The sequence below is a fragment of the Acomys minous genome (genome assembly GCF_964271855.1).
Source record: "Acomys minous genome assembly, chromosome: 17".
NCBI classification, from domain to species: domain Eukaryota; kingdom Metazoa; phylum Chordata; class Mammalia; order Rodentia; family Muridae; genus Acomys; species Acomys minous.
In genome coordinates, this window is record NC_140500.1 from 38,524,172 (window position 1) to 38,549,142 (window position 24,971).

General features: G+C 37.1%; 1 protein-coding gene across 10 annotated transcripts in view; it reads right to left on the reverse strand.

Moving 5' to 3' along the window:
- LOC311588645 (contactin-4) overlaps window positions 1-24,971 on the reverse strand; it is a 980,815-nt gene that overhangs the window by 500,994 nt on the left and 454,850 nt on the right. Inside the window, exon 1 of one of the 10 annotated variants that reach the window (XM_084766529.1) lies at window positions 16,143-16,163. The exons of 8 other annotated variants lie outside the window; for them this stretch is intronic. The gene's annotated coding sequence lies outside the window, so the exon portion shown is untranslated. Of the gene's footprint in view, window positions 1-6,711; window positions 6,993-16,142; window positions 16,164-24,971 lie in introns of those variants that run through there. One more of the 10 variants, XM_084766527.1, reaches the window with a different exon arrangement.

Genomic DNA, 24,971 nt, shown 5'->3' on the forward strand with positions numbered 1-24,971 from the left:
TAGGAATTAACTTGAAGGCAGAGGAAAAGACATCCTTTGTCCCTTTGTATAATATCTTATTATATTTTCCAGAAAATAATAATACCCCAAATACGGAATATACAGAAATACCCATAGAATGAGATAAATAATGATAGCTTTCATAGACCTTAAGGTGAACTCTGAATTTCCAGAATAGAACTGTGTGGAGAACCTGCAATTATTCCACCCATTCATGTATTTCCCCATATTGTTCCATATTTAATTAAAAATTTACAGTGTGGATATTATTTTTGTGAATATACTCTTGGAAGGTCTATGTACAAGATGCTTGAAACAAAGTATTGTAAAGTAAAAGATCATGAGACCTGAAGAAGGTGGGACTTAGTGAGACCTGATTATGCTATTACAGGAGATGTCTTCAAAAGGGATTAAGGTAAGCTCTCAATGGAACTATAAGTCCTTGCAAGAGTGATTTATAACAGAAAGATCTGACTCACTCATCCCTTGGTTCCTACCTGCTCATGTGACCTCTTTTGTGTGTACTCTTTCCTTTCATCCAGCATAGGATTATTGTCAGAGTCTGTATCACATGTTTGGACATTAATTTTCTAATGCTATGAGCTACAATAAACATCTTATTTTACATAAGTAGCTGCCTTAGGTATTTCATTAAACTGCAGAAAAATGGGGAAAATCTAAAGACAATCAAAGTACACAACTCTGGTGTCTAGTGAAATAAATCTTACCAATTGTGAGTTGCTGCCAACTGAGTTCACATGGAGAAACCAAAACCAAAATTAAAAAAGGAGAAAGTTATATTGTTTACAGGAAAATGTACATCACTGATAATAATGATATTGAGTAAATTAATTCAGTCTCAGAAAGATGTGTATCTTTTCTTTTCTCTCATTCATGGATCCTGGTTTCACAGAGATTTAAAATCATATATGTACAGATGGCATGAACAAACATAGAAGCAAAACTGCCTAGAAGGACAAATGGATCCAATGTGAGAGGAACAGGGAGAAGGAACAGTGTATTATGTACTTGCATGAAAATAGCTTTATGTAACACTGTAAAATAAAGCCAAATTAAACAAAAAGTATAGAGATTTTTTTAATTGCACTTAATCTTGAGATAACTGCCTTAAACAATCATAATAGTTTTCCTATTGGCCAGAAATCTTAGACAAGACTTCTATAGTAAAGACAGAGTCTGTATTTTGTGAAACTTTAAACAGCTACATAGCCAAGTATGTGAGGCAGGTAGGGCACTGCTGGCATTATGTACAGCCCTGGTAGCTCCTGGCAGAAATGGGCAGATTTTGCCCATGCCCAGGTCAAGCAGAGCAAGGATATGTGAGGCTCAGCCTCAGATGTATAGAGTACCTACAAGTTTGAAAAAAAAAAAAAAACAAAACTAAACTAAACTGTACTGCATTTTGAAAACCGATCAAGTTTTAAAGGTTGGCAATTAGCTTAAATATTTTAAGATGAGATCGGGCATGTTTAGTGAGACTGAACACTTGATGACTGAATGTTTGGCCTTAAACAAAACATTCATAGCATTTCCCTAAGGGTCAGGGTATATTGTAAAAGAGGGGATGGGAAGGAATGTGAGAGCAAGAAGACAGGATAGCTGTAAAACGTCATCTTCGAGGCAAGACACAGAGGTGCAACGAGGAACTCACAGAAGCTGCTGATACACAAGAATGGGCTCATCAACACTCAGGCATTGATGGATGAAGAGATGAATTGTTGGTGATGACATATTGAGGAAGAAGAGAGTCGCTGCTTTCGATTTTGTCCCAAATGGTGATGCCACTAGATACTTCAACCAATGCTCACACAAATGACTGACTCTAAGTAAGTAAGTGGCTCAAAATATCAAATCAGATATCATAAACATTGGAAAGGGAATGGTATGAGTGATAGTGTGGGGGGTCTGCATAAGAGAGGATGGGGTGAGGTACAAGACTAGTCAGGGTACATTATGTACATATATGTATGACACTCTAAACCATATGATCAACTGTAAGGGATTTCCAAATGCATAGTAAGTGATTTTTTTCCATTGAACAAAATCAATAGTCTTGGAATGAATTTTCTAACTATAGTTTCCCATAACTACAGCTCCCCATAACTACAGCTCCCCGTAACTACAGCTCTCCACAACTACAGCTCCGTATAACTACAGTTTCCCATAACTACAGCTCCTAAGGCCTTCAGTAAAATGTACTGAGTCAGAATCTCCAGAGGCTGAGTGTAAAAATCTTTAAAAGTTACCTGTGTTTGAAATCTCTTCCACCAAATACTGTAGACAGTGCCTTTGCAAAAGACTGTATGTGTTTGCATCAACAGAAAATGATTTGTTTTGGAGACAAGATTTCAGAAAAAAAAAACCTGGTTGTTCTGAACTTGCTTTATAGGCCTAGTTGGCCTTGAACTCAGAGATCCACCTGCCTTTGCCTTCCCAAGTGCTGGTATTAGAGACATGCATCACCACGCCTAGATACTAGAAAATAATTTCATAATCTCAAAAATATTTAGCACGTAGCTGATCTACTGTATCAGCTAGTTTTATGTCATTCATCTGAGATGAGGAAATCTCAAGACCGAAAATGTCCCGACCAGAGCGGCTCATGGCAAGCCACTGGTGCATTGTTTTCATTGGCGATTGATGTACAAAGGCTCAGCCTGTTGTGGATGGTGCTACCCCTGGGCAGGCCATCCTTGGGTGTATAAAGCCAGTTGAGCAAGCAATGAGGAGCAAGCCAATAAGTAGCACTCACTGTGGCTTCAACAATAATCTCTTGCCTCCCACGTTTCTGCCCTGTTTGAGTTCCTGTTCTGACTTTCTTCAATGATGAACTATGATTTGGAACTGTAAACTAAAATAAAAACTCCCCCTACCTGCCCAAGTTCCTAGCATTTTATATCAGCAGTACAAACCCTAACTAAGATGTTTACTTACACGATGCTATTTTGAAATAAATCTATCTAATGATAAAATATTTAAATCAATTGCACTCTGGTACATTGCTACATGAGCTCAGGGCTTCCTCTCATCCTCATTCTCTTCCATACTGCTGGCCGGCAGGCAGCCATGCATGATACTCATATGGAGTACCGTCTGCTTTCCCAATACAAAGGACCTGTCCAAATAAACAAGATCCTGTCTCTAGCTTCTAGTAGCTCATGCTCCAATGGAGACAGCATGCTATAACTTCATCAACTGTAAAATATACTTTTATTATGGAAGGATGAACATTTGCTGGCTTGGAAGACCCTCAGCAAGGTGAAACCTCTTTGAAAACTATACTACACAACAAGTTAACACAGATAATGATTACTGCAGCCTCAATACACATACATAGATATATATGAATATGGATATGAATTATAAATGTGACACATGTGCGCATTGTAGAGACCTCACTATTTTTAATTGAATGTAACCTGAGGCTTCTCATCCTGTTCTCATGTATGACAGACACACTATGAGCAAATACAGGCTTCTGTGAAAAAGTGCTTTTAGGATTAATTTACCCTACCTGGCCACTGAAAAGCCTTTATGTCTGGCAGGAAGACAAGAGAAAATGAGCTCCCATCATTGAAGAACTCACCTCTTCTTTGTGGCCTTAAAGAGATACATCTGCGATAGAGCCAGACTTAATATGTTGTGAAGACAGGAGGCACCCTTGACCTGTGAGCTGCTGATGTGGCTGGCAGTGGGCTGTGCCTATAATTGGATATGTTCAGATACTCTTATAACATGATTGGTGATTAGGGCATTTGGATAAACAGGATGTGCTGATCAATAAAAGCTATTAATGTCCAAAGCTAGTGATCAGAGTATTAATAATTAATTTGCCTGGGTAATGTCATCGCAGATCTAGAGATTGATCTACAATGTTAAGCAGTTTCTAGGAGCAATTAAAACCAGCTTAGGAAACGTATCCAGTTATATGACCATGATTTAGCTCAAGATATGATACTATTTAGAAGGCATATTCTTTGAAGAGCTGAAGATTCTAAAGCTGGAGAAATTTAAGGACTGTATGGCCATTTATTTACATTCAGATGTGTAAGGTTCACTCTTAATAATCAGAAATAATGGTGTCCTTGCTGGTAATTTTTCGAGTGGGCAGTACTACCACATACAGCAGGTTTTCTGAAGGTGCTGGAGATTCATGACTCTCATGTGACAATCTTGTGCAAGAGAGAGAGTTTCATAATTTCTGTTTTCTTGCCAGTGCCAGAAAGAAAGGTGTAGGATATGCGGAGAGTTATGGTGGCAATAGATCTCTCGTGCAGCTCTGAGCTCTCTCTGCTTTATTGGAAGGTGGCTGCAGCAGAGGTAGTATACGATGCACTAACTCTGAGATCCTCTCTAGGACAGACACACATAAATCCTGAAGAGGACGCTGCACAACGAAACAGAAGTTTGTTATTTTTCTCTGAGGAAGGAGATAGATAACTGAGAGTTCTATTTTTTCTCGTTCGTATATTCTCATACAAAGCAAAAATTCCCCCAGTCATAATCATAATCGTTCACAAGGCCTCAGGACAAACCGCTGAGAAAACCACACAAGAGTGATCCAGATCATCACTGAGAGCCTTGGCTTCCAGGACTATATATGTACAGCCTAGATATGTATTCATATATGTTCTGGCCATTGGCTAAATTAAAGTTATGTTGGCATTCAAATAGCATCAGTTCTGTCCATGTGGTAGGGACAGTACTAAGTGGTGGGTGTGCAGAAACAAGGAAGGCAAGACCCTGTCTCTGGTAAGCTTACAGTTTACTTGTGAAAGGCAAATAACCCAGCAATTACAATTTAATAAAGCTTCTGGTGAATCTGTTAAGGAAATTTATAGATGCAGAAAATGAGAAGGGAAGGGATCCAGGAATGGGGTGGACAATGTCTTCAAGAATGTACTTCAGAGGGCCTGCATTAATCAACCTTAAAGGTCAAATAGTGGAGAAAAAGCTTTCTAATGCCAACTAGTGGAAAATCAAGTCAAGAAACTATGATCTGAGACAGACCTAGGTTGTGGAGATATGAAAGAGTGAAAAAATGCATTATGTCATACTGGCTTTGCTGTCATCTTGTACCTACCATTCTCTAGTTGTTCATCTATAAAATGCACACACACACACACACACACACACACACACACACACACACACACACACACATACACTCAGTGGCTTTTTGAAAGACTAAAAACGTACAGGAGCCTCTCAGCATGGGTACCATCCTAGAGTTGGCTCTGAAGCCATCCTTGTTGAAGACAGAGGGGAACAAGCTGTAGGTAGGAGTCAGAAAGAAAAAAAAAAGGTTTGAAGAGAAGGTCTATGCTAATGCTTCCATCAGTCTTCATGGCATATAAAAAGTTTTGAGCTTGGACTAGAAAGAAAGCTCAGTCAATAAAGCATTTGTCCTTCAAGAATGGGTGGCTGAATTTGGATCCACATAAACCACATAAACTCCTGGGTATGGTGGCAAGTCTTAGGGGCAACCACTTCTACATGCACAGACTGTCAGCCTTGATTTGTCTAAACGGCAACAACACAGCCAGAATGGCTTTCAAGATGGACAGAGTCCCAGCAAGCTGACTTCCCTGTGTAGAGATCTGCTTTCCAAGCCACCACATGAAGCAGGAACTACTTCATTTCTTCTCTTTTCCTCCTCTGGCCGACTATGGAATTTCATGTCCAACTACTAAGCATATTTTAAATTTACAATGTATTTTTAAGGCCTCAAAGCATGAAGACAAAGCAGAAAAATGCTGGATTTGAAATAAAGCACATTGAGTTATTGCTTAGTTTTGCCATGAAAGTGGAGTAATTTCTAATTGTTTCGGATAATCTGTAGGTTGGAGATCACAATCAACCTCTGTCTGCTACTAGAGAGTATTCTAAAGGTAAATCAGATTGTTTTGTAAACGCTTAGTCTTTTTTTTTTTAATTTTTAAATTTTAATTTATCATAATTTATTCAGATTACATTCGGGATTGTTATCCCCTCCTTTGTATCTTCCCATTCCCACCCTCCCTCCCTCTTCTGCCCAATTCCTCTCCCTCAGACTTTGACACAGGGGCTTCCTCCCCTACCATATAAATACAGCTTCTCAGGTCTCATCTGGATAGCCTGCTTCTCCTTCTTCTGTCTGCTGCTGGGCTTCCACCAAGGGGAAGTGATCAAATCGGGAGCACCAGAGCTCATGTCAAGGGAGTACCTGCTCTCCCCACAACCATGGAGAATGAGCAGTCCATTAGCTAGATCTGAACAGTGGGTCTAGGTCTACTGCCTGCACTGTCCTTTGTTAGTACAACAGTTTGCTGAGCCTCAGGTTCAAATTTAGCTTTTCCCACCCTTTCGTACCTCACCAAATTAAGTTTTTAAATTTATGGAGGAATGGTTCTTTGGTTTTTCTTCTTTCATATCTAATAGTCATATAGGATGGGAATGACTTGTGAGAAAAGGCAGCTGCTAAATAGTTGGCATGCAAATGGAAAAATAGATGTACCTAACATCTCTTGTGGATGGACTATGGGTTTACCCTTAGTTCTCATTAAACCTTCATAACCACCTTGGGATCAGGTAGCACTGTTCTTATAGAATTACAGCTTTGCATATTAGAATATGGGAGCCTATTGAACACTGCCAAGGTCAAATATTCAGAAATCATTATAAACTCTATTCATATCCATGCCTTCATACTTAAATAAGTTGACTTTTTGCTGTAAGGAACGAACTCTTTTTGTAAGGTAAAATATCCTTTGGTCTGACATCATGTTCTGATGGTGACACTTTTCCTCCAACTCTGATTTTCATGTTGTCCTTCTGCCACAGCCAAACTGAACGGTCAACATGGAAAAGAATAGAATGTGTAAAGCATTCACCACGCAAAGCATAGCAGGCATTTTAGGGCAGAATCTTTGTCAGAAGGCCACACTTTCTTAGCGTTAACTCAGATGTCCTCTCCCACATGTATAAGTACAACAGGGACTTTGTTTTTCTTTATAATTATTATTTATTTAGAGCACGACCATTATTAAATATGGAATTTGAAAGCACATCATTTCAAGTTGCATTTGTATAGTTCATCCTTTTCTAGATCCCCAATAGGCTGCTGAAGGGGTGCTGTCAATCCCAATGATGGAAAAATCAGTGAACGTAAATGAAAACATAATGAACAATAGAATTACACAAAAAGCAATGTGCTTATCATATGTATGGGAAAATAGGTATAGTCATACTTTTATATTCAATAGATCAACAGAGTTTTAGTAAAGCCAGTTATAAAACTGGCAATATACAAATTACACAAGTCAAGGCCTCTACTCATAAGACATTTTAAACTTAATTGGGTCGACAAGGTAAGTGATCTTATAAGTCATCAAGTTATCTTATCATTAAAAAAGCAGTACAGATAATTTACATGTTTTATGGTTATAACATCTGACTTAAAGATGCTTCTTTAGATACTGAAAATTCACATGTCTCTTAAGTTAGATTATTTAACACCCACTTTGTCCTCTAACCACAACTCTTCCATTCCTATCTGGCCCCGCCCCCTGACAATTTACAGGAGATTGTAATAAGTAGACTGCTAGTGATTGTGGGGAAAGGGCCACTGTTTGCTTTAATTGGTTGCGTTTCTTAGGGCAAGAATGTGAGGAATACTGGTAATGTATTTGGGAAGTCACAACTAATAACCAAGAGGTGGACATGAGGAAGATAGAAATCCTCACTTACACCCTACTCATTCACCTAGAGGCTGCTTTTGATGATATCTACTAAGACCATATTAGATAGCACCTCAAGACATGGTGAATCCCATTCACCATGTATTTAAGGGATTTATGGGCTAAATTGATCTTTCTACTTCTGTTGAGTCTATATAATGATTATGTTAAGCAGACATGTTCTATGGTAGAAGGCAGGAATGGAATATTCATTTAAATTTTAATTGAGGTCATCAGAATACCTGAAACTGGAGTTAGAGGTGGTTGTGAGGCACCCCTTGTTGGTGATGGAAACTGAATTCAGACCTTCTGGATGAGAAACTGCCTTTAACTGTTAGTTCATATCTTTTGTCCTCATTTCAATTTTTGAAGGCTATCTTTCTTATAAAACTACTACATATTTCTCAATGCTGTTTCTCCTCATAATAATTACTTGACATTGGACCTTTATACATGGCTACTGAAGGTCTTTCTTTAAAAATCAAAGTATTCTTAATAATCATAATATGGTACCAAAAATACATCACTAGTCTAAAATTCAGAATAACTGGTGTCCAGGTTCAGTGGTACCACTGTCTCATTGAATAATATTCTTCTACAGTTAGAGAAGCTGGACCAGATTGATAAACTTCTTATAACTTTGAAATGCATCATCCTCTCAGAAAAGAGCTGCCTCTTCAAATTTAGTTAAATAAAAGAAGTAACCAAGCCTTTGCCACCATTGGATTTCCTATATTTCCAGTTCCCCATCTAAAAAATAGTTTGAGATCCCTTGCTTTAAATTTCTTTGCAGTGTTGTTACAAGAAATTGAAGCCCTAGCTACAAACACATAATTGTTATGCAAACCTTCTGAAAGTAGTAGATTACTGTACTGACTCTTATGCTTTTATTTAACACACACACATACACACACACACACACACACACACACACACACACACACATATGTATATATGGAATATGTAAACATGGCTGTTTTACTCTCATTCCTCTCATTACTTCCCATGCTAGGCTCTTTGTATGTTTTTTTAATGCTGAAAATTAAAATGTTCTTATTTGCCACTTATTAATTTTTCTACTGCTTAATAATTTATTTTACAGATAAGAATTCTTATCTCTTAGACAATAATTTTCAATGACATAAAATATTTTGTTCCATTGTTTCCTAAATTTAGTTATATTATGTAATTTGAGTAACAAATTTTCATCTAAGCCTCATAGGTTGTATTTCTTTTCTTCCCTCACTTCTTTTCCCTCTTTCTACAGTTTGTTGACATTAGCAATTTCTTTTTCCTCCTTCATTTCTTTTCCCTCTCTTTCTACCATTATTTAACATTAGTAACTTCTTTATCTGATTCCATTTTAAACTGTATTATCACAAATTTATCCTGATCTATATATTATAGTGAATCCATTCAATAAGCTCAAATATAAGCACCATCAATTCAGGACAAAGAAGTATTGAACATTTTTTAGGAATGCTTTTCACTTTATATGTGTGAGCATTTTGCTTTCATGTATGTATGTGCACCATGTGCATGCCTGGTACACACAGAAGAAGAAGGGCACCTCCTAACTGATATCACAGAAGACTGTGAACCACATATGGGTGCTGGGAATTGAAACTGGTCCTTAACTAGAGCACAAGTGCCTTTTAACTGTTGAACCATCTCTCCAGATGTGGTTAATATTTTAACAATTATGCTTTTTTTAAAAAGCAAAAAGATATAGCTCAAGGCTTCTGCCATTTTTTTTTTGGTTGAAAATACAAAAATTTCTAGTCCACCTGAAATGTTACTCATAATTCTCCATAGAGATGAAGCTAACATGTATGGAGAATACACATAAAAATGTAATAAAAAATAATCATCCTGTGATCAGACTCTTTAACCATGGTAGTGATATGATAACGAAACTTGAAACAAAATTACTATGGAAATGGTAAATAATAGACATCACTTAGAGACTTTGTTATGGAGCAGTAGTTACCTGTGTATTATTTTTAAGTATCAGAATCTTTAAAATAACACTTAAAGTAGGCAGCAATGTAGTTTTCATATTATAGCTTAGGTAAATTGCTCCTTGCTAGTCTTATGATAAAGAGAATAATTTTAAATTTAAATATTTTCCTTCCTAAGACTAGTATACTTTACATAATGGCATAGCTTGTTTTGTTGTATAGTTTGATGATTTTTTTAAACTGTAAAGACAAACAACGTTGTCAACAGACACACACAATACTTCCACCTTGCTCACAAGTGAATCCTCACATTTTACTTCATGGGAATTTAACTACTCTTGAATTTCCCAAAATAGTATTGTGGAGCCAACTGTTGCATAAAAAAACAGAGCTTTCATTTCACATCATGATTACTCTGATGCTTCATTCTTACATTGAGGTGCCAGGGCTATATTGTATTCTCATTACAATAAAATCAACAAGAGTAAATCATAGCTTAGGAAAGAAAAATGCCTGGTGCCTCTCCCTTCTACCTCTCCCTCAGAGAGCAATGTTAATTGATTTGCACTCATTCCTGCTTAGCCTGAGGGCAGCCCCAGAATCTTCTCAGCAGAGCATTTCAAATAGACACGACAAAATCAATATATGTTGCAAGTGAAATAAAAATACCTTTGCTCTCCTTTGGTGGTTGAGCATGTTGGCTGTAGCATCATACCAGGCAGCTTTAAATCCCAGCTTTACCATTTAGCTGTTGACCTTGGGCAAGTCATTTAACCTCCGCTAACCTCACTTTCTTCTTTGGTAAAATGACAGTAAAGATGCAGAGTTGTTGGAAAGAATATGAGAGAAAAAAATCTTTATAAGTGGATTCTACTAGAAAAAGTTGTGCTTGGCTTTGAGCAGGAAACTTGTGGGAACATAGGCAAGGCCTGGAATCATTAAGCAGTGGGAAGTAACAGATGCAGAGAGAAGTGCTTAATGCCATAGGGGAAACCCTTGGATTCCCTTCTGAGTGAGTATTACAGGAGAGTCAGTGAGGAGGGACCAACGGCAGGGACTAGAAGCCACATTCTTATCCTTGCTTTCCGGGTACAAGGGAGCAGATTCTGTAGACTCTTGGGCTCTTACTACAAGCAGAGGAAATTACATTTCTTAGCAACCATCTCACGTTTGTTTTCTTCCTGCCCACTGGTGTGCTGCACAGTGCCAATTCTGCTAAACTCCCAAATAAATCACTGTTAATGAAGCATGTTGCAATACAGACAGCAACAGGCATTTTTTAATCACCTAAACTAAAGAAGAGCTAAAGGTAAGCACAAAACACTCTAATACCTAATACATTAGGTGTCAGATTTAAAGAGGCAAGAGCCGTGCAAATTTCAGGGCTTTTACTTGCATGCACTTAGTGGGGAAGTAAAGCTTACTAGTATATTTATCATTATGCACAGATTGCCGATTGTTCAGACAGCCAAATCAGATATCTGCAAGCTTGAAAGAGAGTCTGTATCTCCTTCATCAAAACCATAAGATTTCCAACAAAAACAAAAACAATCCCCAGCAATTTGTATGATAGTTTATACCAATAAATGGGCTAAATAAAATCTCACAAAATATGTATAGGATTCTAGCAAGAAGCCCAAGCAAGGAGCAATAAACAATCTGCCACATGAAGATTATTTTCTCTGGCCAGGTAACAAATAATCAAATATTATATTAATACAGTAGAGCTGAAATATTAGGACATAGATATTGATTAAGAAAATATATGCTCTTTGTTGATAAACCCAGCACTTATTCTTGATTTTTAAGATTTTAAACCTGCTTCCCATCTTCTCCATTTTCATCACTAAAATGGAGATATTGCCACAAGTTTCCAAAGATTATAGGGAAACTCAAGAGATGGTGCAAACAAGAGTGACTCACCATAATGAAAAAATAAAAATAATGTACTACTGTCATCTTGCTAGATGAGCATAATTCCTTCCTATATTATAAATTTTATCCTCATTTTCACAGGTAAGAGTAGTTACCACCTGTTATTAAAGAAGCCTCTTTCTCCAACCAATGGGAACCATCAAAGAAAATCACAACTTGGCACATTGAAGAGATCAACCGATCAAGAGGAGCCCAGTCACAATGGGAACATCTAAATCACAGTTACTGCATGTATGTATGGTTCAGTGATCATCACAGAAGAGGGGAAGGAAAGACTTACAAATCAGAATACCAGGTAGTGTGATGTGAAAAAGTCTTTCCTAAAAATGGCTACCTTAAAAAAAATCAAGCAATGGTATTGTCAACACACAGGTTAATGTGGACTGGAGAAAGTTTTGTAGAGTCTCAACCCTGGAAGAGGAACTCCAGGAAACTACTGACTGATGGGGAAATAAGACACAGCAACACAATCTTAGAGTTTTGTTTTACTTATGGCAAACTTGGAGTCTTTCATAATAAAATGAGTAGACTTTCAGGACATGCAATGACTCATCTCTTTGTTTAAGACACCCAGACAAAACATAGAATCAAGAAAATAAACCAAGCGAAAAATAGCACCGAAGCATATGTCTGGATTCTGTGTTATCACTTACACAACGGAATGCTATTTTGAAACAATCACCTAGCAATGCCATGGACAGGAGATTTGCAAGAGATTGGTTCTGTCAACCTCCCGCCATGGAATTAGAAGGAGCACATACCCCACCCTCTACAGAGGGGGAGACATTTTCTTTAGTGCTGTAGCCAGTCATGAGGTGCTCCTGTAAAGAAACCCTTACTCTTGTTCCTATAAATGGCCTTAATGAAACTCATTGGGTCACAAAGACAAAAGCAGATGGGAATGTGGAAAGGCTAAGTAGTTTGGAGGAGGAAAGAGCTTGGGTGTTGGAGGTGATCGTGAGAGTATAACGGGAGACAGGAAAGCATGATAGAAATAAGCGTGTATATATGTGCAATTGTCATGAGAATATATATATATATGTATATATGAAAGTTATGAAAAATCTTCTGTTGAACATTTGTATCTTGTTGGACATTGGGGATCTTAATGAATGAGACCAGTCTCGACTCTCACTGAGTTTACATCCTAACACATATTCTACTTTATTTTCTTGAACACTTTTTTGAATGTTCTAATTTCTTATAAAACCTATATCTATTTTATTGTCCTTTAATCAATGACAGTATACATATGTTGTCACATTTCTATATTATCTGAACAACTCAATGGAAATTCATCTAGTTCTGAGTAGTTTTATAGGGTCTTCTTAGAAACAAAAAAGAACTATTGAAATAACCTGCAGCCTCCATTGCCTTGTCTTTTTTAACCCAAATCTAAATCTTGGCTAGGAATTAGTGAGAAAATCAACAAAAGTCACAAGCTGTGATTTTCTTTCTTGAGCATGTATGAGTGTAGCAATTGTTACCCAAAGGGTTATACAGATTACTGAACAATCACAATAACTTGAGGTACATTATAGTTTCTATTTGTCAAAGAAGCAGGAGCTTGGAAGTGGATGAGAGCCACCTATTTCTCCAACATAACTTCTGTTGCTTCCTCCTGGCCCTCTAAATGGCCAGTTTCACTTCTGTGTGTTACATTAGGGTATACATCAGTGACATTCAGAGACAGAGAGAACAGAATCCTATAAACCTTGTAAAGGCTGCCTTTCTCTGCACTGGTGTGGAGACATCCTCATCAGTTACAGAAACAAACCAATGAAACTGAATTACAGCATCTAGTTTCAAAATGATAGGCATGCTGAGGGGATGGTATGCTTCCACCTTATAGTAACAGGAGAAATTACACATGTGATAGTTTTTAAGGGGTTATGCATTGCTCTTATCAGTGGGTGGTTATCTATCTAGTTAGTTTAATTATACAAAGTAGGTAGCAAGTAAGAAATATGTTCTTTATTTAATCAAGATGACTTAGGTTAAATTGGGCAAATGATACAGGCTCTGAGAAAACCAGGTTTTAGGGCTGGATTGCCACTCATATAACAGATGTCTCTGTAGCTCTGGGGACGAAATGAACACACAGCCAATTTACTTTTAACTATTCTATTTATGATCTTATTTAAAATGCTATGGGTGATCATTTCCACTTATAAAGTGATTTTTATCCAAGAATTTCTGAATAACAGTGTAATAATTCTTGTCGAACATATTAGGATAACAACTAGATATCGATCTCATAAATTTTGGTAAGGAAAACAGGCAGAAATGAGCACAGTTATTGGATAACCTTTAATAAATTAAGAAGGAATACGCATGCCTTTTTATAAAGCCAGTGTCAGGGTGGCAGTGGTGGTTACAGTGGTGAAGTCAGAGGACCATCTTAGCTTAACTGTCGAGCTTCATTGGTCTTGCTTATTGCTTTGGTATTTTACTGGATGGGAGCACAAAACTCTTTTGTTGTACCCTCAAAATTCCAAACTGCAGTATAATTGTGAAAAATGTCAGGTAACTACTAGTATTCTACAAAATAGTTACCCAATAAACTCCATATAGTCTAAGTTATAAAAAGGCACAGAAAGTCTGCCATGCAGTGATGGAAAGTATAAAAAATAAAAGTATAAATGTTGACATTTTCTGTTTGATCTTGAAATTTGAAATTGTGAAACTTCAAATACAATGTTACATAATTAACAGTACTACATCAATGACAATTTCCAACCTTTTCCAGTATACTTGCATATAATATTAACTTAGAAGTAGGACAAAAGTGCTATGAGAACTTTATGATATTACTTTAACGTTTTAATGTTATTTATTATTTGTGTGTGTATGTATGCATGAGCACATGTGTATGTTCATACAAGGGAACCTGTATAGGCATATATTAAATAATTGTGACTAAGCTTGATGATCTGTGTTTGATTTCTGAAATGCACATAGTCTAAGGACAGAACTGGCTCCTAACATTTTCTCTAAGTATATAGTCATTTCAAAATAACATTAAAGATGCATAAATATTTCCCTAGCCATGGAATTTTACTCTTACTCCTTGTGTTGTTATTGATTCTTCTAAAGCAGAACTATTTTCCATACATACACAGTATCACAGCTGAGGCTCCGCTGTGGTGGCTAGTATCAGTGGCACACAAAGCACATGCATCTTTACATGCTGGCTACCAGAAGATTAGAGCATCATAGAAAAACTTCTGGGAAATAATTATCTGACACTCTAAGACACTATCATTATCATCAGCATTAAGCTTTGCCATAGCACTATTTAGACTACGGGATAATCAAACCAAGGTGTGCAAAGAACCAAATTTACTGTATTAATCATAAGGCAGGAAAAAAAGTAAGAACTCAGTATTCACACTGCAACATTTGTCAATTAAATGTGGCTTGTGTGTAAAGGACAAAAATATAAAAATGGCCACTGCAGCTCTGGTGGATTGAAAGAGAACTATCTCCCTTACATATAGGCATTTGAACAATTGGTCTCTAGTGGGTAGTCCTGTTTGAGGAAGGTTAAAAACTATGGGTTGGCTGGAGGGAGTTCGCCACTGGAGATGGTCTTGAGAGTTCATATCATCACCTTACTTTCTGTTTGCTCTCTTCTCTGAGTTTGCAGCTGAAGGTGTGATCTCTTAACTTCTTGTTCCTACTGTCATACCTTCCGTTTGTTTCATTCCTCCCACCATGATAGAATCTCATCCTTCTGGGCCATAAGCTCAAATAAACCCCATGTTCTACAAGTTGCTTCTGGTCATGGTGTTTTATCAGAAAAACTTGAAACTACATAGTGCAGCACCATCATAGAGTTGTATGCTACAAGTTTTCTCACATCAAACTTTGTCAAATTAGCAGCCCAGAGATGCTGTTAATAAAAAGGTTTTATAGTAATTTTGGTTATTTACAGAAATTAGAAATAGTTTACATGTTAAAACCATTTTGAGAATAAAATTGTTATTTATAAGACACAAAGTTTGAAACTAATGTTACTTAAGAAATCTGACAAAGAGCAAAAGAAAAACCCAAGTACTTGAAGTTGTATCAGAAAATTGAACTCCATAATATTTTACAAGCATATGCCTGCACACAGTTTAAGTTTTTATTTTATTATCTACTAGTCTCTCACTTACTATACTCCAGCTGCAAGTTTTAGAACAGTGTTTTTAAAAACAGGAAAAATGTTGGTAAAATGTTGTCTTTTGGCACTAAGGTCTATTTCACTGTCAATATTGCTAAGCTTTTATTGGTCTCTTGTTTCATGTTTAGATTGCTTCTTGGGTACTGCAAGGGACCTATGTTATAGAGACTACAACAACAAAATGCCTCTTGGGAAAGAGTTACCTTGTTAGAAAAAAAAGAGTAACCTGCATAAACACAGTGAAACTGTCTTCCAAGAATCCAACCAAGTGCAAGGAAGACAAATTTTACTAACTACAAAAATGCTTTGTATTTTTGCAACGCAACGCTCGTGACTCACTGTAAGCCCCCACGCTGCTGGCAATGCTGCTGTAGTCGCATCAGACTTCAGTGACAGCCTGGTGTCATTTCTGAGCTCTGGCATGATTCCTTCCAGCAGATATGATGATCTTCTGAGTTCACACAAGGAGAAAGAAGTTTGTGAACCATGATGAACACGTTCCCAGTGAACATCCCAGTGATCAGGAGACGGATGGATAGGGAAACGTATTTCTTCTCTTTGGTTGATGTGAACATGTACTGATGTTAATAGTGCCTCTTTGAATCAAATTCCCAAATCGTACCCATGGTCCTGCCCTGTCTCTTTTAATATCCAATCCGCAATCACATTACCCGTAGTTAATAATACCCATGCAACCTTAATTTAGATCTTAGGAGCTGGGTTCCTGCCATTGTTGAGTGAACATTCCTTCTGATGATGGTGGAGTTCAAGATCATTCTCTTCATCCCCCTCATCTCTCACACCCATCCTCCTTTCTTTCCCTAATAATTTTATTTACTAAAAATAACACCCCCAAGCAATGAAAATATCATCTATCCATTTATTAAATCACATTATTATATATTATATGTAATACATCTGTAATATCTCAAATATATTATAAATACAAACATGTATAATTATATTATGTATCAAAATAACTGTATGTACATATGTGTTTCTTAGCATGTCTTTTAAATTGGGTACTTATTTTTAACACAGCAAAATGTATTCCACAGAAGAAAACAATAAAAAGCTTTCACATCCTTTTCCATGCCAGTGCTCTATCTTACATACGGTAGATATCTTTCACATACTGTTAATATAAATGAGGATAACCTGAAAAATATATCCCATTCAATTATAAGCAAACAGTACAAGTACCTGAGAACAGACAGGGTGTCTAATCACACATGCATATTTTTACATGACAACCACTTCTGAAGGCTGCTGAAAACCAACTCAAGGCAAGTCTCTTCTAGGTTAATTAATGTTTTCAAAAAACATTCCCAGGTTTGTCTCAATAGTCAAGTATGCCCTTTACTTGCACCAATCAGGCTGGCCTCTTGGTACAGATCTCTGTCATATTATAAACATATAATAAAGCTCCCTTTGAATTTTAGGAAACAGTTTTTATTCATCACTTCATAATGTTTCTAATACCCACAAATGAACATTCGTGCTTACAGTCGCAAGCAGATGGTTATGGGGAAAATACTAACAACACTTGGTTTCTCATCATAACCCAGAAGGTGTGCAAATATTGCTGTCTGCAGGAAGAACTTGGAACTATGGGTCTCCCATCGTAGAATCCCTAGAGGAATATCATGATAGTTAAAAAACAAAGAAACAAAGAAACAAACAAACAAAACACCCTAAAATGTTTCAATCTAAGCAGCCTGGCTCTAACCAATCATTTCTCTATATACCTTATGCTAAATCTTGTCAAGCTCCATTTAACTTGTAACTACCCTACATCCTTAAAAAAAATCCCAGAAAAGACCCTTCTACAGGGTCTTCTACAGTATAAATCTGGATCATACTCACACTACAGGTTATTTAGATGCAGCTGATAATCATCTCCTCCATACCTACTGGTGTACTGTCTCCTTCAAGTTTACATCTTAGATGAGCATTTGGGGGATGCCAATAGTATTTCGCACAGCTGCTCTTTCATTATCCAGAATTCATCCTATTCGAGGACTTACTAAATAATATTGAAACCCATACCTACTTCCCCTCTCTTATTCTATAGTCTTGAAGGAAAAGACAAAGGATTTCTTATTTCCCAGCATTTTAAAGTTTGTATCCAAGCTGAACTGCTTTCAACTACACTATATCAAATTACTGAGAAAAAAAAAAACTCAAAGAAATCTTACAGTTGAAATTGTCCATAGGAGTGAATGAAGTGAGAACGTAAGAAGCGATTTATCACAAACTGCTGTGGGAACAGATTAGTATTTTCTCTGGTTGTCTTTGTGGACAAGTGTTTGTGAGGTGCCTTAAGGACCTAGAGTTCAGTGAGGATAGGTCTAGTATAATCTTGTAGCCTGTAAGAAGATGACACATATTTACATCTCTAAGTGGGATATTCTATGTGGTTTCCACCAGATTTAACTGATGCGAAGGCCTTTCAGGAGCTCCTCAGAACCCACCTATTGACTGTGGCCAATATTTCGAACCAGGAACGGAGGAATGTGGACTGTAGACAAAAATCCCTTCTTATTTGGAACCTAGATGAATTGCTACCAATTTATGGATCAAACCCCAAAGCCTAAGTCCTCAGAAAATATTGGGTCATAGTGATACCTGATTATTTATAAACTATGATTATTCTTAGGTGCAATGGTTAGAATAAACAGTGTTACTAAGATCATGGTACCTGCAAGGTATTATGTAAAAATGCCTTTTTATAGAAAAAGTTGTGTGAGAGCTAATTAACAAAATTAATTTTTTTGACCTTAAGTCTGTTTTAGATATGATAAAATCAGCTGATCCCGGATAGTGTATTATAAACTTTATATATCTATATATGTGTAAATATGTATGTATGTATTAATGTATGTATGATCTATCTATCATCTGTCTCTCTCTATCAACCATCTATTTCTCTCTCATATATATGTACATATATGTATGAGTTTCTATAATATTGGAGAGTATCATAATGTCTCTCACCCCTAAGCAGATCAGAAGTAGGCCTGAAGACCTTGAATTCTTGTATATTCTTGTATATTAACTTTCAGGGTTATCTTCCCATTTCCTAAATGTCTGGTATCTATATCCAGTCCAGGACTAAATTCATCAATTGACAAGTCTTAAAATTATCTCAGAAGCTTTAATGAAAATAAATCAACTTTACATGATCATATTAAGAACTTAATAAAAGTTAACCTCTATCTTCATCACAGTCAGGGGTTTTATATTTCTTTGCTTTTACTTTTGCCCTTGCTAGGACATTCATTCTGCTTTGTCCAAAATGTACAAATCTTACAAACTCTTGTGGATCCAACTTAGATCCACTTAACTTCCATTGGCCTTGGAAGATGGGCTAACCTGTGGCTATTTCTCAAATTTCTACCATGTTAATCATTTATTAGTGTTATTACTCAATCAAGTGTGTTCATTTTAATTGAACTGATATTTGTATCTGGGTTAACAACACTTTGTTTCCTTTGGCCAAGTGAACAGCGGGTTTCTTGAAGGCAGAGTCCAGCCTTCATCCTCATTTTCTTTGTACTTCACCACAATTGCTATCTTTGCATTAGAAGGGTGTTCAAAAACTTGATTGGAATTTGCTTGTCTGACAATATTCTACTCAACATTTTCTGGAAGATTTAGCGTCAAGAAATGCTTATATGTACACAGTAAGTTTGAAGTTGTATAAAAATGCTGCTTCTTCCCTTGGTCTGCAAGGATAACTAAGATGACAGAGAGTGTGATAGACAGGGATTAGCATTAGGCACTGTGGTTGTCTGAATAATAATAATGGCCCCCATAAGCTTATATATTTGGGAGGGATTGGCATGGGTGGCCTTACCGGGGTAGTCTTGGCCTTCTTGGAAGAAGTGTGCATCTCCTTTTCCTATTGCTTGCAGACCCAGATGTAAAACTCCCCAGTTCTTCTCCTGTGTTATGCCTACCTGTGCCATGCCATGCTTCTTATCATGATAACAATAAGCTAAACATGTGAAATGGTAAGCAAGCCCCCAATTAAATGCTTACTTTTATAAGAATTCATTTGGGCAATTGAACACTGGCTAAGACAGGATATTAGCAAAAAGTAAAAATAATAACAAGTCATAGGAAAAAATGTGAAGAAAAAGGAACCAAACGTTATAGACTATTAGTTTGAGTGGGACATAATGGAAATCAGCACAGAACTTACTAAAATAATTAAAAAGTATAACAACCGTATTTAACAAATATTTCACTCCTGTGCATTTAGCCACAGGAAACAAAATCATCAATTAAAATGGATACTTAGAAATACATGTCCCTTCTTGAAGTCTTTAAAATAACTTTGGTATGGAATCAAACTAGGTACCAATCAATATATAGATAAAGACAAGGAAAAAGGTAATCACACACATACACACACACACACACACACACACACACACACACACACACACATGTACCCACATATGTATGCATGCATCAACACACTAGAAAAAGTACATAACTACTCAAGGACATTATATTAAGTGAGAGAAGCCCAATACAGAAGGTCAAGTATGAATTTGTGGGGAGTAAAAGACATGAAGACAAAAGTGAGACTCTCAGCTGCTAGGGAAGAAGTGTTCAAGACTATGGGATGAGGAAAGAGTAGAATGACAGTGGACCTATAGGCGCACTGTAGGAGATATACATGTATAGAAATGCCACATTGAATCCAGGAGTGGATTTGGGGGAGAGGGGAGGTGGTGAGTGAGTTGGCAGGAGTGGAAGGAGGGAAAGAAGTGGTTGGGATGTACTGTGTGAGAGAAGAATCTATTTTCAATTATATATATATATATATATATATATATATATATATATATTAATGTTGACAATCAGAATATTTTCAAAACCCATAAGCTTATCTCATGAATAATTGATAAAAATAAGATATCAATGGCATTCATAGAATTATTATGAGCATTGGCAAGTGTGATCTGAGTAAGATTAATAATATTTATTACTATGGATACTAGCTTCTCAACTGGTAAACACAACTATGCAAAACAATAGTAACTACTATTTCCAGAAAATTTGAATTAATAAGTTAATAATAGGAACTGTGCTATGTATCCCTAAAGGGAACATGAACTTAGTCATATCTCAGATATGCAAAGTTAGTGTCAGGAAAGAGAGAGTAGTTTCTGCTTTCTGTCCATGCCAAAGTAAACCTTTATTAGACAAAGAAATAAACAAGCAACACCATCATGCGTATGTACTGTGGTGCTTCTTCCTTTTTTAGTACATGTAGGTAAACAGACATTAAACATTAACCATCTATTTAAATCCTCAGTGTAAACAGGTAGAGGATGTAACTCTAAAGAAAGAACACCGCTCTGACTCTTAATGCAGCCTCGCATCTTAGCTGAACACAGGAAAGAGGATTAATTTATTTAGTTTTTATTCTGTATTCTCGTGAGTATTCTGCAGCTCCCACATGGAGAGGAAGCAATGAGAGGGGTGGACTTGCTTTGGTTCTCTGTACTTATCCCTTCTGATGATACAGTCAAGGAAGCTATGAAGCTGAAGTACTCCAACTGGCTCCTCTTATCTCCAAGTGCACAGCAGAGTCCATAGCTAAGCCCTTATTTACTGCATGACCCAGGCTTCTGTTCAATGAGATATAGTCACAGCATAGAAACTATTAATTACACTATAACTCACACAACTGCCTCTTTCATAAAGATCAGTTTTACATTTGTTTATTCATTTCTCATTTATTCACTATGTGTGTGTATGTGTGTGTGTGTGTGTGTGTGTGTGTGTGTGTGTGTGTGTGTGTGTGTGTGTGTGTATGAATTTGTCCACACATATTTGTGGATGTCAGAGAACAAACTCTAAGGAATCAGTTGTCTCCTTCCACTGTGTAGGTAATAGGGGACTGAACTAAGGTTGTCATCTTTTTCAGCAAGGTCCTTTACTTTTTTTTATCAGCCCATGACTGCTTCTCTAGCATGCCTTATTATTGGCTAATTAAATGGACTTCCTCTAAGTTTATTTTCAAAGGTTACTTCTCAGTCTGAGAGCTTTAACTGGGAAGCTTTGTCTTCACCAAGTGATGTGTGTGTGTGTGTGTGTGTGTGTGTGTGTGTGTGTGTGTGTGTGTGTGTGTTTCAGTATAAATATTGAAAGTGACCAAAGCAGATTTCCAAGAGCAATTGGAGATAAAAATGACTAGAGGGTTCCTCTTGGTGCATCTTACAGCATGTTACACGTATATCGTACAAATGCAATGTCTCATAAACCAATTGGTGTCCTTTAGCCCAGCTTCCTCAGCACATGCTTACTTTAGTGACAGCAGAATAGGTGGGATTTTTTTTAAGTGTCACTTGTGATATAAGAAGAGTGTGGTTAGACAGTTTTTAATCCTCTAGTTCTACACAGAACGGTGAGTGTTCTTTCTGCATCCTGACCTCCTCTCCAGCCCAGGAGCTGTGTCATTCACTCCCCAGGACACCTCACAGAGCAGCATTCAGACTTCCTCCATTTGACTTAAGAGGCAATTTTGCCACTTCATTTGTGAGGGTAGAAAAAAAGTGCGACAAAGCGTCGTCTCTCTCCCTGATGTTAGAAGCCCCATGCTGTGAGTTGATCTTGCCACCCTGAAACTAATCTGGAAATATTTTTACCTTAATCTCCTGCAGAAATAAACCTTCTGGAGGTCTCAATCTGACATCCAGGAAAATGTGCTGTCTATCAGCTGCTGCTAGCACACTGTTAGCAGTAGAATGAAAATGTGGAAGCCCGACCCTGTGCTTGGGAGATTATTGCTTGTTTATATTATTATTATTATTTGTAGACTATTTTCTGATACAAATCCAACCCTGAGCCTATCTCCCATACTCTGGTATTCTGCCTTTGCTCCTTCTCTTCCTTGGTCTTTAAATCACATTTCCTGATCAAGCCTTTTAGCCTGGATTCCGGGAAGATCTGTTTTGCTTATCTGACCGTGTGTAAGGTTCTTATTCATTTGGAAGATAAGATGGGAGGCTGACAGACCAGGTGGCCGTAGTGACTTCACATTTAGACTGCTTCTAGCGTCCTTCCCAGTCTTATCAAGTAGACTTTTTCTCATGTAACTTAATCTGCAGTGAAGTTCAGGGTGAAAATATAAATGACATTGCTAAAATGGCGTTACATGTCAAGGGCTACTGTGCCACTGACCCAACGTCAGGACCATACCCTGCCTTCCATTACAGTATACACCGATAGTTTTAATGACCTGCAGGCTGGCTCCAAATTGCTGGTTGAAAATACTCAGAAGAATTTCAAAAGCACCTTTCAGTTGACACTGAGTTCTATAGACATGGATATGAGAGTTGCCAAGGTCCTGCCTGATGGCATCTTGGACATGGACATTCAAGGCGGTGGCTGTATTCATTGCCTACTAATTAGGAAGGGAAGGACTCTTTACCATAGCGCCACCAGAAAGGCCTCCTCCAGCACCTATTTTGCCCTTGGCAATCTGAGAAAAATCTGACATGCACTCTAGTACATGCCACTGTGCTTGCTACATCAAATTTAAGTGACTCTACCCTCTGCCATTGACTGCCAATTAATTTGAAGCCAAATGTCTGGGAAAGGTTATGTCAGGTATCTTGAGAAAATTGTATGTGACTTATATAGGGGATTCACTGTCAGGCACCATGAAGAGCCTCAAAATTCCAGAGTTCAACTTCTGTTGGACCTATTAGGGAGGAGGTGACACTAAATGCTTTGAGACTTCCATAATGTCCAGATTTATTTCGTCTGAATCTTCTATGAGAAACTGGTATTTTTCTTTGACTTATTTATAAAGCAAAGTTATCTAGAGTATAAGGATGTTGGGTGTTGTGTCTATAATTCCAACATTTGGAGACAGATGCGAGACTATCCTGAGCTCTAGCCCAGCTTGGGATATATAGTAAGAAATGGTTCAAAGAAAAAGAAACTCTGCTAAGAAGTTTGTTAGGCACAGTCATGTGGATACATATGTGAGCCTATGAGTTTATTTACCTTCATCTTACTGCAGGAAGAAAACACTGTAACTAGAGAAAGTACCCCATGCCATAGCCCTAAGGCTGTTAGCCAGCATTACCATGGGCAAGTGCAAAAGCAAATAGCACTTGAGGGTTTTTAAAATTTATGCTAACAATACCCCAGACTTCCCATATCTGGCCTTGATCATCTGAGAATGGCTATATTCAGAGACTTGGAGGGAAACAGAAGTGTGGACTCTAATGCTAGCTACACCGTGTCAATCAATGGATTGGAAGGTCTGGTTTTCTTCATTGGCTAAGCAGATGCTAAGCAACTGTAGCTTCTTTTGTCAGTGTGGCAGCACTCCACTCCATATGGAAGGAAAAATATTAATTTGCAGTATCATCTCTTTCCCCTCTTCTTATTTTATCCTTTTAGTTGGTTTTCTCTTTTTTAAGGAAAAAAAAATAAGTAAGCAAAAAACACAAGTGACTTATACAGTACTCTGGGCCACTTTCTTTTGTTACATTTTTTCATTTCTTATTTCATGAGGCATAATATGAAGTATAATCAGTAAGTAATAAATGATACTAAGCAATACATACACAGTGTTTTACACATTCATCTGTTTTTGTGCAAATGAAATTTCTCAGTGTAATAGTTATTAACTATTCTATTAACTTTGTTTTGCAAATAAGATTAGGGAAAAAAACACAGAGAATTAGATAGATTCTTTAATGCCCCCAGCATGGCTTCTTTCTCCTTAAAAGAGGTCAAATGGAAGGTATATTTAAGATCCAGACAAATAAAACAAAGACAATTTTATTACAAAAAAAGTCCAAATATGTTCCTAGTATTTTTGACAAGTAATGGTTATTAAATTATATTTACAAAATTAACTGTTAATTGTAATTTTAGATAATGCCTAAAATTTATCCCTACATGAAATTTCTTTCATTTTGTTTTTTTTGCTCTGTTTCTTTTGGGCTTTTCTTTTTTTAACATAATAATCTCACTATTTAGTCCAGGATTCCTGAAACTTAGCATGCATTGGGGAGCTTGGCTTTAATGGCATTTTCTTCCAGGTTCAGCCTTCCAAGTGCTAGGATTACAGATGACCCACCCTGTGCTGCCCCCACCTCTGCACACACACACACACACACACACACA